Source organism: Trachurus trachurus (genome assembly GCF_905171665.1).
Source record: "Trachurus trachurus genome assembly, chromosome: 20".
NCBI classification, from domain to species: Eukaryota; Metazoa; Chordata; class Actinopteri; order Carangiformes; family Carangidae; genus Trachurus; species Trachurus trachurus.
Window position 1 is genome coordinate 17,587,100 of NC_139911.1, and position 13,750 is coordinate 17,600,849.

Below are 13,750 nucleotides of genomic sequence, written 5' to 3' on the forward strand. Positions count from 1 at the left end.
ACCCCGACCCAAGATGGCAGCCGTGTTGACGTGCCTGGCAAGCCCAAGTGCGGCACCTAAGTGTACAGTATATCTATGGGTAGAAGTAGGGATAGCATTACAAGTAGAGGTAGAAACAGACGTAGTAAGAAAGGAGTACAATCAGGGCAGGTTACAAAATAGCAGGAATCAAACCAGTTCAACTGAAATAATTCCCATTCTACTTGAAATGATTGGTATGAGTGCAGGTTTTTGTTATGGCTCATAAACTCACCAACACTGAGCACTAAAATATCGTATCTTCAATGATGAGTGTCTTTCCATGACATTGTCCAACATTGTCCAAAGCTTGCCAGAGGCGGAGACACTCCTGTCGCTCACCCAATAAAGTAAAGTCTTTACTACAGCAGCCCAGGTTTGAATCCAACTTGTGTCATATGCTGCATGACATCACTGTCTCTATCCCTGCAGATTCCATGTCGCTCCTACTGTCATATCTTCATGAAGGCATTACAAGCCAAAAACATAGAACATAAATACATTTCCAGAAGCACGTGTGTGCTGCCCCCAAACACCTGCAGTCTCAAGTGAACCTCAGCAGTTTGTAGATTTAGTGGACAGAACATGGAATGCGCTGACATCAGATCACAATGACCACAATCAGGTGTTCTGGAGTATACAGAACTGTATTACATACAGAATTCTGCATGTAAAATATATGCACACCTCAGGTTATTGATAAAGCACAGGCAAATGGTGCAGCTCTGGAGACCAGCACTTTCTCAGATGCCTGGCTAACCTTCCTTCCCCTCTTAGCCATATTCTATTTTACCTTATCTTGATTATCCTGATTAGTTGTAACTGAAAAGACCAACAGCCGTTCTACCAAAACAAGGGACTGCTACATAACATCTGTTGCCACCCTCAATGGATTCCAGGTATACTATTGACTCCACTTTTATATCAATGTACATCTTGGACACTACTTTTGAATGTAGACAGCTAAACCGTTTCTAAGGCACCCTTAACTGGTCTATTAGCAGATAACAATTTCAAGATACAAGAGTATACATGCAAACCCACAGTGACGCACACTGACTTCTGTGTAAGAAAATACACAGAAAAAAGGATGAATGGTTTTATTTATGGTTGCCTCCCACCACAGAAGCTTGCCCATGCTTACAGTTCATTTTTATCACAAAAAGAAGTTGTTACATAACGTAAAATCCACTAGATGAATAATAACAAATGAAATGATATATGGGTCATCCAATGCAGAAAGGAAAGGGGATAACTCCAGTGTCTTCCATATTGCCTATTTATATATGTGTAAGCTCAGACACAAAGAACATATTCACAGTGGTAGTCATAAATATGGTACAACTCTCCTTCCTGAGTCATACAAGGTAGTTGAAGAGTCATGGATCGATAGAAATAGACCAATGGAAACTCAAGGGTTCTGTGGATTTATTTAACGTGGCCATAATCAGAGTTAATTTTACAAGTGTATTAAAACTGGCCCAAGTGCTCTTTCTACCGACAGTTTGCAAATGTTGACAAGGGACCATGGAATAGCTCTAAAATTATAAAGCATTTGCAGCGAGAATACAAAGTCCAGACTCATGGGTTGTATCTCTAGAATAATAATGTTTCCCTTGGAACTTATAAATTCCTGCATTTGACCACAGCAGCTGATATCTATTTTCATTTAGACACAACACGCTCTAGTAGACTAACTCACTCTGATTCGTGCTTTGGGTAAAAAAGAAAAAAAAAAGAAAAAAGATGTTCATGATTGAAGGGTGCGGGAAAAGCTGTGTTGAAGGCATGATGAGAGTTAGCTAAACATGACTGCAAAGTTAAACTGCAGGCTTGTAGTAAACATATTGTATTTGTTACACACTGCCATCAACCTTACCACTTTTGTATCCTTTAAAGAGGAACTATGCACAATCTGTACCTTAACTTTGCTACATTTTTACCTTAATTAAACTGTTTTGGAGTAATTGTGATGGTTAAATAAATTATAACTTGTTACGAGGAAGAATGGAGGCTCTCTGCCTTCCACCTAGTGTCCTTGACCGAAAACCAACTTGCCAATTCAATGCCTCCCAGCTCTCATCTTGGCGACACAAACGTGCTCTGCAACCCATAATTTGTTGTTTAGGACGGAAAAGACTACACAATTATAGCCGACATATCATAACACATATGTGATCCATTGATCCATGGATTGCTTTCTTGTTGGCTTCATTGAAAAAAATGCACATGGCAGGGAGGATGGTTAGCAAAACAGCAAAAAAGCAACCAGACTTTCATAGTTCCCCTTTAACACACAACGTGAGATTTCCTCTCTAAATTAAACAATGAAAAGCAGAGTTTGGTGTAATTGTAAAGTAGCTTGGGGTCATAGCAAGTCGTTGTCTTTGTCACCGTTACCATCACTGTAGTCAGCCTGGGATTCCACCGGTGTCAATCATTCAGGTTGTTTGTTCCAGGAGCCAAATTATCTACAGAGGCCCTGTTCTCTCTAATTAAACTGGTAACCAATCTGAATGATATTAATTTACACTGAAAATCATCCTGAAGGGGCTGTGAGTGGAGCTGCCACTGACGTTTGCTCAAGTTGTTTCTCTGCTAATTTAACATAGAGGCATCCAATGACAAAACTACTTTGTTCAGTCAATGATCCGTCCATTTTGATGCTTGTGGCAAATAACGACAATGCTGATAATTGCACAAAGTGGATATGAAACCATCGACAGACGACTAAATGAAATGGACTTTTATCTTGATTAAAATTATGGATTTATCTGGTTTGAAAATTGCTGTATTTGGTATGCAAGTTCACAACTCAACAAAAGATAACAAAGGTTCATTCAGTTTTTGTTTTAATGCAGAATTGTAGCTACATGTTCCTGTTGCATTACTGTACAAGTCATTCTTAAGATCCAGAATTTCCCTGATATGAATAGAATCATATATAAAACTAAATCTACTCATGGGATTGTGGTGTTGAAAATAGTATCAGGATATGTGCTGCACTGTAATGGAGTGTAATGCTATGTCTCTACTTTGTTGTGAATGTTGCGAGGCATATGATGTTCAATTTTTGGTGAAATGTGTCAGAGAGCTATTGATCTTCCCACTTCCCAGCAGTTATCCAGGACCTTGCCGTGCCTTCTCCCCAGCCACCCTTCTAGCCCGTCTTGGAGATCCTGCTGTATTTGTGGGCTGGATGGGATATGCAATAAAATCCATCCAGTATGTACTGGGCTTTTAACATCTCTTCCTATCCGGACACTTAGAATACCTCCACAGGGAGGTTGGCAGCTATTTCAACTGGCTCCTTCAAAGTGGAGGGATACCTATCAGAGGGAGAGCTCTTATTTTCCATTACAATTACAACTATATTGAGCTAGATCATAAAACACCCATTCACACCTTAGGATAAAACAAAACATTGGATGGGTAAAATTTATCTGAATAGTATATCATAGTGTAATACATCATAGTATAGTAAAAGGACTCTCTAATATGTTAGACCTCATCCCAATTTACTGTAATGATGTCTCAATACAGAATAGTGAATAGCAGAACAGCATCTTACACTGGTGCATTCAAGCTCTCCCCCACTGCCTTACAAAGTAGGTGTAATAAACTTATGTGCGGACACCATCCACACCACTCTCCAGTTTACTGCATGTGTTACAACACTTGGCATGTTTATTCATGGTGGATGTGGAATAGAAAAGAAAGCAGTCATGACAAGACCTCTGGGGAGCATGGAGTTGTCAGCCTGTAACAATGACTCAAATACACCATGTATAGACACTCAGACAACACACTGCAACATTAGTCAGCCTCTCTACCACCAACTGATTGGTGCTAAAGACCTTTAGGGGGACTTGGGGCTCTCCGCTGGGATGGCTGAGGCAGTATTTCTTGCTGAGCTTACCCCTTAGGCCTACATGCTCAATTATAATTTGCTGCTTGAATGGTATTTGGATGTCTGTCTTTATGGTGTGTGAACCTGTAACCGACAACATTATCACACAGTGATGCTGGAAAGAAATTTAGCTTTTTTTGTGCTTTCCAATCACATAATGAGGCTTTAAACCTTTACAGATAAGTTACATGGCTGAAAAACATTTTTTTGTTTGTTACACTCATATCTTATAACCTGTCTCCAAGCAGTTCTCTTTATTATGTGTAGCAACAAGTGAACAACCAACTCTGACTCATATAAAGGAAGAAAAAAAAAACACATCACGATTGAGACAATTTTTCTGGTGGTCTTCGTAGAGACTGAGTCTCTTTTTAGTCCCTATTTTCAAGAATGACTGGTACACAGCTCACAGCTCAGAGACAGGCAAGGGGTGTGTGATGTAACAGCGGCACAGCTGGAAACACTGAGGAGGGATACATTATCAGTAGGTGCTGTAGAAGCTGGTATCAGTCATGACCAATTAAATCACCTCTTTCTCTTCCCTTTAAAAAAAACACTACTTACAGCTTCAGCAATCTGACTCAATTTTGGTCGAGAGTGGATTTGCCACAAAGGCGTCTTCCAAGACAAAAACGCTGTGCTTGGTGGGAGGTGTAAAATCACTGCAACGATTACAAAGCACATTCCATTAAATTATATTGGAAGAAAGGATAACACATTTGTTTACCACTGCTCAACGCAAGGAACAGTTCAATAATGAAATAAGGCAAAGAGCCAGCAAAGGACTGGCGGTGGACTCCGCAGACAGTTTGGCTGGAGAAAGGTGGGTAATCGCCAGTATTTGTCACCTATCATTAGCGTCTATATGGGATGGAGCCGCCTCCATAGTCCCCAGTATGCATCATGACGCACATTAAAACCGAAACACCACAATTAATCCTACGCACAACCTGCAGACTTACCTTTCTCATTACACCTACAAAACCTTTGAAATCTTTGAAAAGGTATGCTTTCTGGAAACTCTGTTGGATATTGTGTTGCACAAGCAGTGGGTACTGTCGACTCATCTTTTTTCTGGTACGCATGTACTATTTACGAGCACTGATATAATATGCTTTATATATTCTAGCCTTGTTTTCACGATGAGGGCCTTTGGCTCTTTGTTTTTGCTGTCCTTTTTTTCTCTTGTTTTCTTACAGTACATATATGTGTTTAACATAATTCAAAAAAAATAAAATATTCAAATGTCTTCACAAAGGTCAGAAGATCAGACGCAGCTTGAGGGCATCAATCAGGTACTTCCAAGGAGTAGTTGATTAGCTCATGAAATGTGAATGGTATAAAAAGACCTAGAACAAAAATGCTGTTTAAAATGTATTGAGAGCTGCTGGTTGATCGAAATATTGGGGCAGCAGCTACTCCAGGGAGTAGAATTATGTTTGTGGGGGAGTATGTACTGTATGAATTTTGACAGCTTATTTGAGGGAGAACTCCACCAATTTTATACATGAAGTGGTGTTTACTCATCACAAGGAGTACCACTCTGGCTGTGAAAATAGTTGTATAATGCCTTTTTGTGGCTTTTGGAGGGAGAGTTCTAAATCTCTATCTTGGTTTGGTCTTTGGATCTGAAGCCTGAATTACAAACTGGACGTGTGGGCTTTGACAGAGGTGGGCATTTTGGAGGAAGATGGTGTCTAATAGAAGACATCACCGTGTTGCAATATGGAAAATTCAGTGGTTTTTCTGGACATATCCCCTGCCGCGTTCCTCCCACTTCTCTTTGTTCGTCTTCAAACTAAACTGCACAAATAGGAAATGTTTGCAGGCAAGTAAAGAGACACAAGAGAGAGGCCTCAAGAATATAGCAATAGTAGAAACAAACCTTCAAAATGTTCCCACATATTTTCAAAAAAAGACAAGTTTAACTATCCACTCATTCTCAGGCAGCTTCTTTTGCTGCAGCAAGTTCACCAAGTCTTTTTCTAATGTAAACTTTAAGGCTTACCCTGCAAACTGTTAACGCGACCAGCAGATTTGTATATTTTGACAGGGAACTGTTTCCTCTCTTCTCGAGAAAAGTTACGTCCAGGCAAAGCAAGGCTCTGCTTTCTAGCACAAGGTGCTGCAGCAAACAAGAAGCAAGCAGCAAGTTAACAAAATCATGTTAACATGGTAAAGACATATTCCATTAACAGTACATCATCAAATGTTTCTCCACAACTGTTGCTCCCTGTTTTCATGTTTTATTAAAGTCATGGGAGTCCACTTTTCTTCACCACAATTTTATAATCCCAACATAATATTTTTGTTTTATTTAAGCACTTACTTTTCACTATTACATGTGCTGGAAAAAATATTAAAACAAAGATTTATTACTCAAACAGACAGACTCTCAGCATAATTATTTCTGTAGTAATAAATTGGTTATTTCCCCTGCTGAGTGCTGCGCTACAAAATCTGTTAAATGCCTGTGAGGGGTGGGGGTGGACTGTGAAATTTTTATGATGGTGGCAATTTAGTCAATAAAAGCAGATGTATCGCCTGCTGAGCACATCCATGAGTAAGTGTGCACAGACTGAGTGAGGTGTCATCACTTTCGTTGGGACAGGAGACAGGAGCATCCTTAGGGCTTTTCTTGTGAACCACCATCCAGCACTTCTTTCCACACCTTACTCCACACAAATGTCATAGTACATTACTGGGGATTCGTGCCCACCAGTGATGGAGGTTTGGTGCTACCTAACCTCCTGTTCAACAATTTTGCAGAGCAGTAATTGCAGCTGCAGACTTTTTGGTTAGTCGCTCACCTTTGAAATAAATAAATGTTCTATCCAATGAAATGGAGAATGATTTTCTAACTGAGCAAGAGCAATTTAGTAAGCAACGGAGTCACAAGTAATCTGTACTACAGTAGCCCCTATACACAAAGCACATATGAGACAGGACACACAAACATTAAGGAAAGCATGATTTGAGTATAGCAAGGCAATAAATACCAAAGCACATTCTTGAAATTCTCAAAACCAATTCAAATGCTTTTAAGATATTTTTTGGGGAGAAAAAGTAAACTTTCATTTGAAAATGTGGTTCAAGCAAATGACATCTGTTTGGAAACGTGTTAAGACAGTTTCAGATAGCTTTACCACTGGCTCTCTGGTCTGTAGCATTTTGAAATAAAACTCAGTTTAGAAAAATCAAATTTGGCATCTCCTAGTCGAAATACAACATTTGTTGCTGCTGGTTTGTCTGAAAAAAAAAATAAAGGGGAAAAAAAAGGTTTTATCATGCAGGTTACCACAGTCCTGTCACTGTGGATTTTGGCTCTTACTTGTACAGCTATTTTGCAGCACCCCAACAAAAATATGAGAACATTATCTTTAATATTGCAACAAGATGGTAAGAATGTTCAGCTAAAGGTAAATTAACCAGATGGAAGCACAAAAAGCCTCTTAAGTTTGTGTAGTCAGTCTTCTAGATAGCCGAACCATAGTAGATTAAGTCGACCTGCTTTGCTGCCACGCTATGCCAACTGTGCTGAAGGAGGGACACCCTGCAACACATCCTCATCTGTTGCCTGAGGTTTATTGGTGGAAGGGTGGCACTGCTAGCACCAGGACCAAGTTCTAGTGGTCTACGTTCTATGGTCAAAACAGAAACCATAAGCATGCCCCTAAACCATCACCCTCATCGGAACCGAGGAGAAGAGACAACATCAAGCTGGGACCTCAAAAGGGCTGGTTGCCCTTGTACTGTATGATACTAGAAGCTTCAGGCCAACCCAGGAGGGAAGCGTACGTTTTCAGGGAACATTACAACCACTTTGCTCGATGAAGTTTTTAGATCAGAACTCACTCGTGGGAAGGCTGATTGAAGAAGCCAACATACAGTTCAGCAGGAGCAATTGGTTGGAGAGCTCACTGCCAACCAGTGGAGGTTGTGTGCCAGGGATTCCCCCTGCCACTCATTGGTCCAAACATGTAAACTCCCCAGGGTGCAATGACTGAAGCATACAAGAGCCATGGATAACATTCTGGAGGCTTCTGAGAAAGCCTTGTGGTGGCTGTGGATCCAGAGGGGGGATTGGTGGAGCAGCACACCACAACACAAGCTGGGTGCTGATCACCTCTGGCTAGATCATCACAACACTCACATTCAATCTGTCTTTTTTCTTTTTTCCTGGTAACATTGCTGCTTAAACAAATTACTCACCCTAAGACTCTTGGCCACTTCTGGTATATCACATCTTGCATGTGTTTTATCCATCTGTGTCTATTGTTGTCAGTCAGTCAACCAGTTTCCCCTCTACTCTCGTATATAATTTGGAATTTTTTTATTTTATTTTATGTGGAGCACATTGTCCTTTATGTTTGTGCTTTCTCTCCATGTGCTCTGTCTTTAGGGGCCACCTACTATGGTAATGCTGACTATTGATGTGTAGGGCCTATGTATTGACTGTATGACTATGGAAGACACCCTATAATGATTTTACTAAAAACCATGGCAAATGCTGCAGTGTCTGTGACCAGTAACACTGAAGAGGAATTGCAGTTCAGTGAATTTGGATCAAATTAAACATTTCTTTTTTCATCAGAGCTTGGTAGATAGTGAAATACTACGCACAAATCTGACACCTGCAGTGGTGATGACTTCTGAATAACCTCGATTAAAAAAGAAAGTACTGGGCTGGTGGTCAAAGACCCAGGATGCTTGCATGCTCAGTCCCTGTAATAGCTAACATGTGTCCATTATCAGCCATTGAAACTGTCAATGTGTCCTTGAGCAAGGACCTGAACCTTTAGCGTACACCATCACCCAGAGGGTGTCAGTCTCGGTAAGAGCCTCAGCTGCAGTAAATGTGTGAAATGTATGTAAATGAAACTCAGTCATTATGGGTCAGACTCTACCCTCCAATTCTGCCAACCTTGTGAGTGTAATTATGGAATAATTTCAGGGAAAGAATCTTATGAAGAGACGGTCCACAGGTACTGGCCGATTCCTCAAACCTTTGATGTTGACGCTGACACTGAATAACTACTTCTAATTCCAGCTCAAGATAAGATAGGTTTGACTCTTCAGTCAAATGTGAAATGCAGCTACAGAGGAACCACGACACTGTGTTTGCTAAATCAAATGGTGGTCGAAGTTATAGTGTTTACATGCTCTGCAGATTGTAATCAGAGGAAATCTTTTGACATTTCCAATATAATAACCCTGAACACCACCATCAGAGAGCTTCTGAAACCGATGGAGCTCTATCAAACACTCGGCGTCATTATTAATTTACTGCTGTACTTTCTAGTGAGGTACAAGTTTTGTCAGAATATTCTACACCTGGAGTTATTAAACTGTAGAAACAAGACACCCACTGCACTCTACAATAAGCACAAGCATCTTCTAGAAAACAGGGTAATGCCACTTTATTCTCTATACACTCTATTATTTGATTTGTAAGACCAAAGAAAGCTAAGTCATTTGCCCACTCAGTTCTGCCCTTGACAAAGCTATTTTCTGCTGGCAGTCAATCTGTATTTGTCTCAGTGATTCCAACGATACGCTGCTTTTAAAGAGAATGATGCTATCAAAGATGAAGCGAACCCAAACCCACAGCTGGTATTCCTGGAATAGTGGTTCCAACTGCACAGATTGTCTTCACAGTTTGGGTTATTCAGCAGCATCCAGTGAACCTGCAGCAGCTTGCATCATTCAGCCAAGAACTGGGTGTATGTTGTCGAAGCTTCTATGTCCAGAAGTGGATTGGATTCATTCCCTAATATGCCTAATTCCACAGCAGCCACTTCAGCTTGAAAGTTTTCCATTAACTTTTCCGACTTTCTTACGGAATATGTTTAATTGATTTCCCTCGTAATTATTGGAGCTTGCATGCAAATTTATTTTATTATAGTTAGAATTTGTGTCAACATTTGGCTACAGTTTGAAAAAAAGTTAAAAACTAATGAAGACAGTTGGCTTAATTTGAACAAACTATTTCTGTATTTATGCAAGAATAACTTCATTTTTATTGGTAATGGTCAAATAAATGATGTTAAACAAAGATTAATTACACTGAAATTGAATGAACACCTGAAATGGAATTTTTGTGAAGGGAAATAGATAATATTCACACATAATGTAAACCAACCGGAAATGATAATTAAAATAAATAAAATCAACATTGATAAACATAATGACTCATTGATTTGTGTGTTGATCCACCATGTGTTTTTCACTTCCATATACTGTATTATTTACAGCACTAAGTCTAGGGGAATACATACTGAGTAAAACTGAAACATAAATTAATCAAAGAATGTATTAATACTTCAAAAGACAGCTGTAGAAAATCAAATCTGAAGCAATTTTGATTATTCAGGATGGAAGTTAATATCAACCAGCTCTCCAGACACAAAGATTTTCCTGTGAGTAAAATATTCAGCTTGAGACTGTTGGTCAAACTAAACAACATGTTCAAAGATGTCACCTTGGATTATGAGGAACTGTGATGGGTGTACTACTTTTTGACATTTCATTTTAATCTCCTTTATTACTTATTATTCTTATCTTTTATTATCTATTTACTTATTTCTAGAGCCAATAACATCAAAATGAGACCAGAAAGTTATTTTAAAAACAAGTAATGTGAGCAGAGGAGATGAAAAAAAAAGTTACAATTGTAAATTTCCCCAGGGGATAAATAAAGTGCATCCATACAGCTGTAAGTTTTTAGAAGTAAAAACTATTCCAAGTATCTAAAAGGAAATGAGTGAGTTTGATATTCTGGAGTTCATATTGAAGGGACAGGGTATTAGATTTTAGTCTGGCATTAGTTTTTACATTAAGTGCACTGCCTATTATAAAAAAAAAAGGTTGACAACTGTCAGCCTGCACCTTCTGCTGCTCTGGAAAGCATCTACATGTGACTGCTAAAAGGACAGGATTTGGGTTTTCAGCAGTCAGCTAATGCGGTCTTGTCATTGCCATACGCAGGGCTGTATCAATACCCTATCTCCAGCTGCAGTTGTTATGCTAGCACAGCAAACAGTGGGCAGACAGCCGCACTTGAGTGTTCCTTTGGGAAGGAAAGGGAAATCAGAGAACTAATCAGCAGCAGCTAGGACTGTGGAGGTGAATGCAAGTGCAACAAGCTAGTGATGCTGATGGGAGCTGACACTGAGAATTGGGAGAGGATCAAGAGACACCCTTACTTATGGAAGCTGTTTCCTCAGCCTGGAAAACTTTGATTTAATGTAATGGAGTCCTCATCAGTGAGGGGTGGGTGATGAAATAGGAATCTGGACACGGTTCGTCTTGAAGGCCTGTGACATGAAAATGAGAGGCTGGAAATTGTGTATATGAGGGGTATACGTGAACTTTGGCTCTGAAAAGATGTTTCTATATTTCCAGAAACAGTTGGGAACAACGTTTGTTCTTGTTCTCTGATGTTTGCACAGAGTTGTTTGGGCTGCGTAACAACAGAGTAATTAACATCCCAGGGGTGTAAATAGCAAGTAAATTAATACTAATTCTATGCAGAGATGTACAAAATAGCCTTCTTTTTCTTTTTTTTCCACAGTGGCTTATTAGTGAGGAACGCCACACACACACATCTGCACGCGCACACAAACTCACACAGACACACATGCGCATCCATCCCCTACACACATGGGTATAAGTGAACATGACACACCTCTCCTCCCCCAGTCATACAAACAAATACACTACACACGCCAACATGCGCACACATGAGCAAATACAAACACACACCTACTTCTTAATCTCACAGCGCCATAAACACAACGAGGGAGTGAATTATGAAGTGTGAGGACTTGGCTTGGTATCAGAGGGAGGCTACCTCGCTGCTTGTTTGGATGTTAATTAGTTTGGCCTGTTTGCATTTTTATTTATCTGGTGCAAAGACTTTGAGCTGATAATCTATTCACACTGATATTGGAAGATAAAACTTGAGCACAGATGAGGTTGGCCAGTGAAACTGCCGCTTTTCTTCAATTATTCATCAACAGAGCAGCTCTGAGTGGCATCCCATGCATTTCAAAGTCACTTCATGCAACCATTTATCCGCTCAAGGTACATGTTGGGGACGAATATCGGCATCTAATGATGTATCGCTCCCCGTCCCTCTCTGTCTCACCCCTCAGCATCAAACACCTCTGTGATATATCACCCCCCTTCTCCATTCCCTTCACTTGGAATAAAATGTTATATCACCCTCAATACCGCACACTGTATGGAGACGTATGGATATGCATCCAACATGAGACATGTAATGAGAAGAGATGACAGAGTGCTTGGACTGCATGTGCACCTGCCACATACTGCCGGCCAAGTCAGCAGGACGAGAGGGAGACGAAGATGAAGATGAACAGAGCAAAAAAGCAGCCACCCCACACCCCTCGCTGCGTGGCTGATTTACAAGTTATGGCCTTTTTCTCCTTCATTCCACTGTCATTGAAAGAAGATTAGATGGGGCCGATTGCTTTAGACATCAAACATCATACAGTCGATCCATCAGAGCAGTCGCTTTCAGCGCAGCCTCTTATGTGGTGAGCTTTCTGGATGCATTCACAGTGAGGAGGGGGGAAAGAAAAGGGAAAACACACTGTGTGCCTTCCCAGAGTCCACCCTCTTCTTCAGCCTCTAACCTCCCCAGTTTCTCCATTCCACAGTCAACTGATGCTCACTGGGATGTAAGGGCACTATTTTCTCACTAACCCCCTCCCCTCCTCCTCCCCTCTCTGCTTTTCTTCTCGTTTTTCTCCCTCCCTTTTCTTTATCGCTAACTTGTGAATGGCAGCCAATCAGGGGCAGAGTCGCCTCAGCTTCAGCCTGGGTGACATCCACCGCCAGAAGTGATGCACTGCTAGAGAAAGAGAGAGGAAGGGAGTGAGAGAGAGAGAGAGAGAGAGAGAGAGAGAGAGAGAGAGAGAGAGAGAGAGAGAGAGAGAGAGAGAGAGAGAGAGAGAGAGAGAGAGAGAGAGAGAGCAAAGGGAGAGAGGTGGAGGAGGAGGAGGGAGGAGGAAAGAGGGAGGGAGAAACAGAGACATAGAGAGAGAGAGAGGAGATGATAGAAAGAAAGTGTAGAGGAGGAAAGGGGAGAGAAGCCAGAGAGCAGGGAGGAGAAATGGAGCGAGGGAGGGCAGAGAGAAAGAGCGAAGCATAGAGCGAGGGAGGAAAGCAGGCGGGAGACTCACTCACTCTCTCTCTCTCTCGCACACATACACTCACACACACACACACACTCCCATACACATTCGCACCAGCTGTGCTGTTGTCAGTCTTGGAATGTAAGCTCTGCCGTGAGGAGTCAGATTCTCCACCGCTAAGCACTGCTCAGGAGTAGGGACACAGCAGCGTGCACTCAGTGACACAGATGGATGCTAAGCTGTGAAAATCACAAAGGTAAGGGCTTTTTCTTCTCTTTCTGATGAATGTTTAAGGATATATTTGTATTTTGTCTGCCTCCAGACCCCAGGGGATGATCTGCTCCTTACACTGTGACAGGGCTAGACTAATGCAGCAGCATCTCAAGAAAAGAAGTGTTGCAACTTCAAAGAGCTTGATAACAGCTAAAGCGACTCAAGTGTGGGATGATCAGATTTGTTTTTTTTGTTTTTTATGTATTCTCTGATCTGAATTTATTTCTCATTTACTCCTGTCCGAGGTGTTTGCAATGAGAGAGAAACTGCACATAGTACCACCAGAGTAGATTCTCAATATCTTCTCCTCTGGCAAATTTGAACTTAAGCCCATTAATGATTCATGATGAATCAAACCTTAAAATTAATATCACTGAGTATTTTTAGA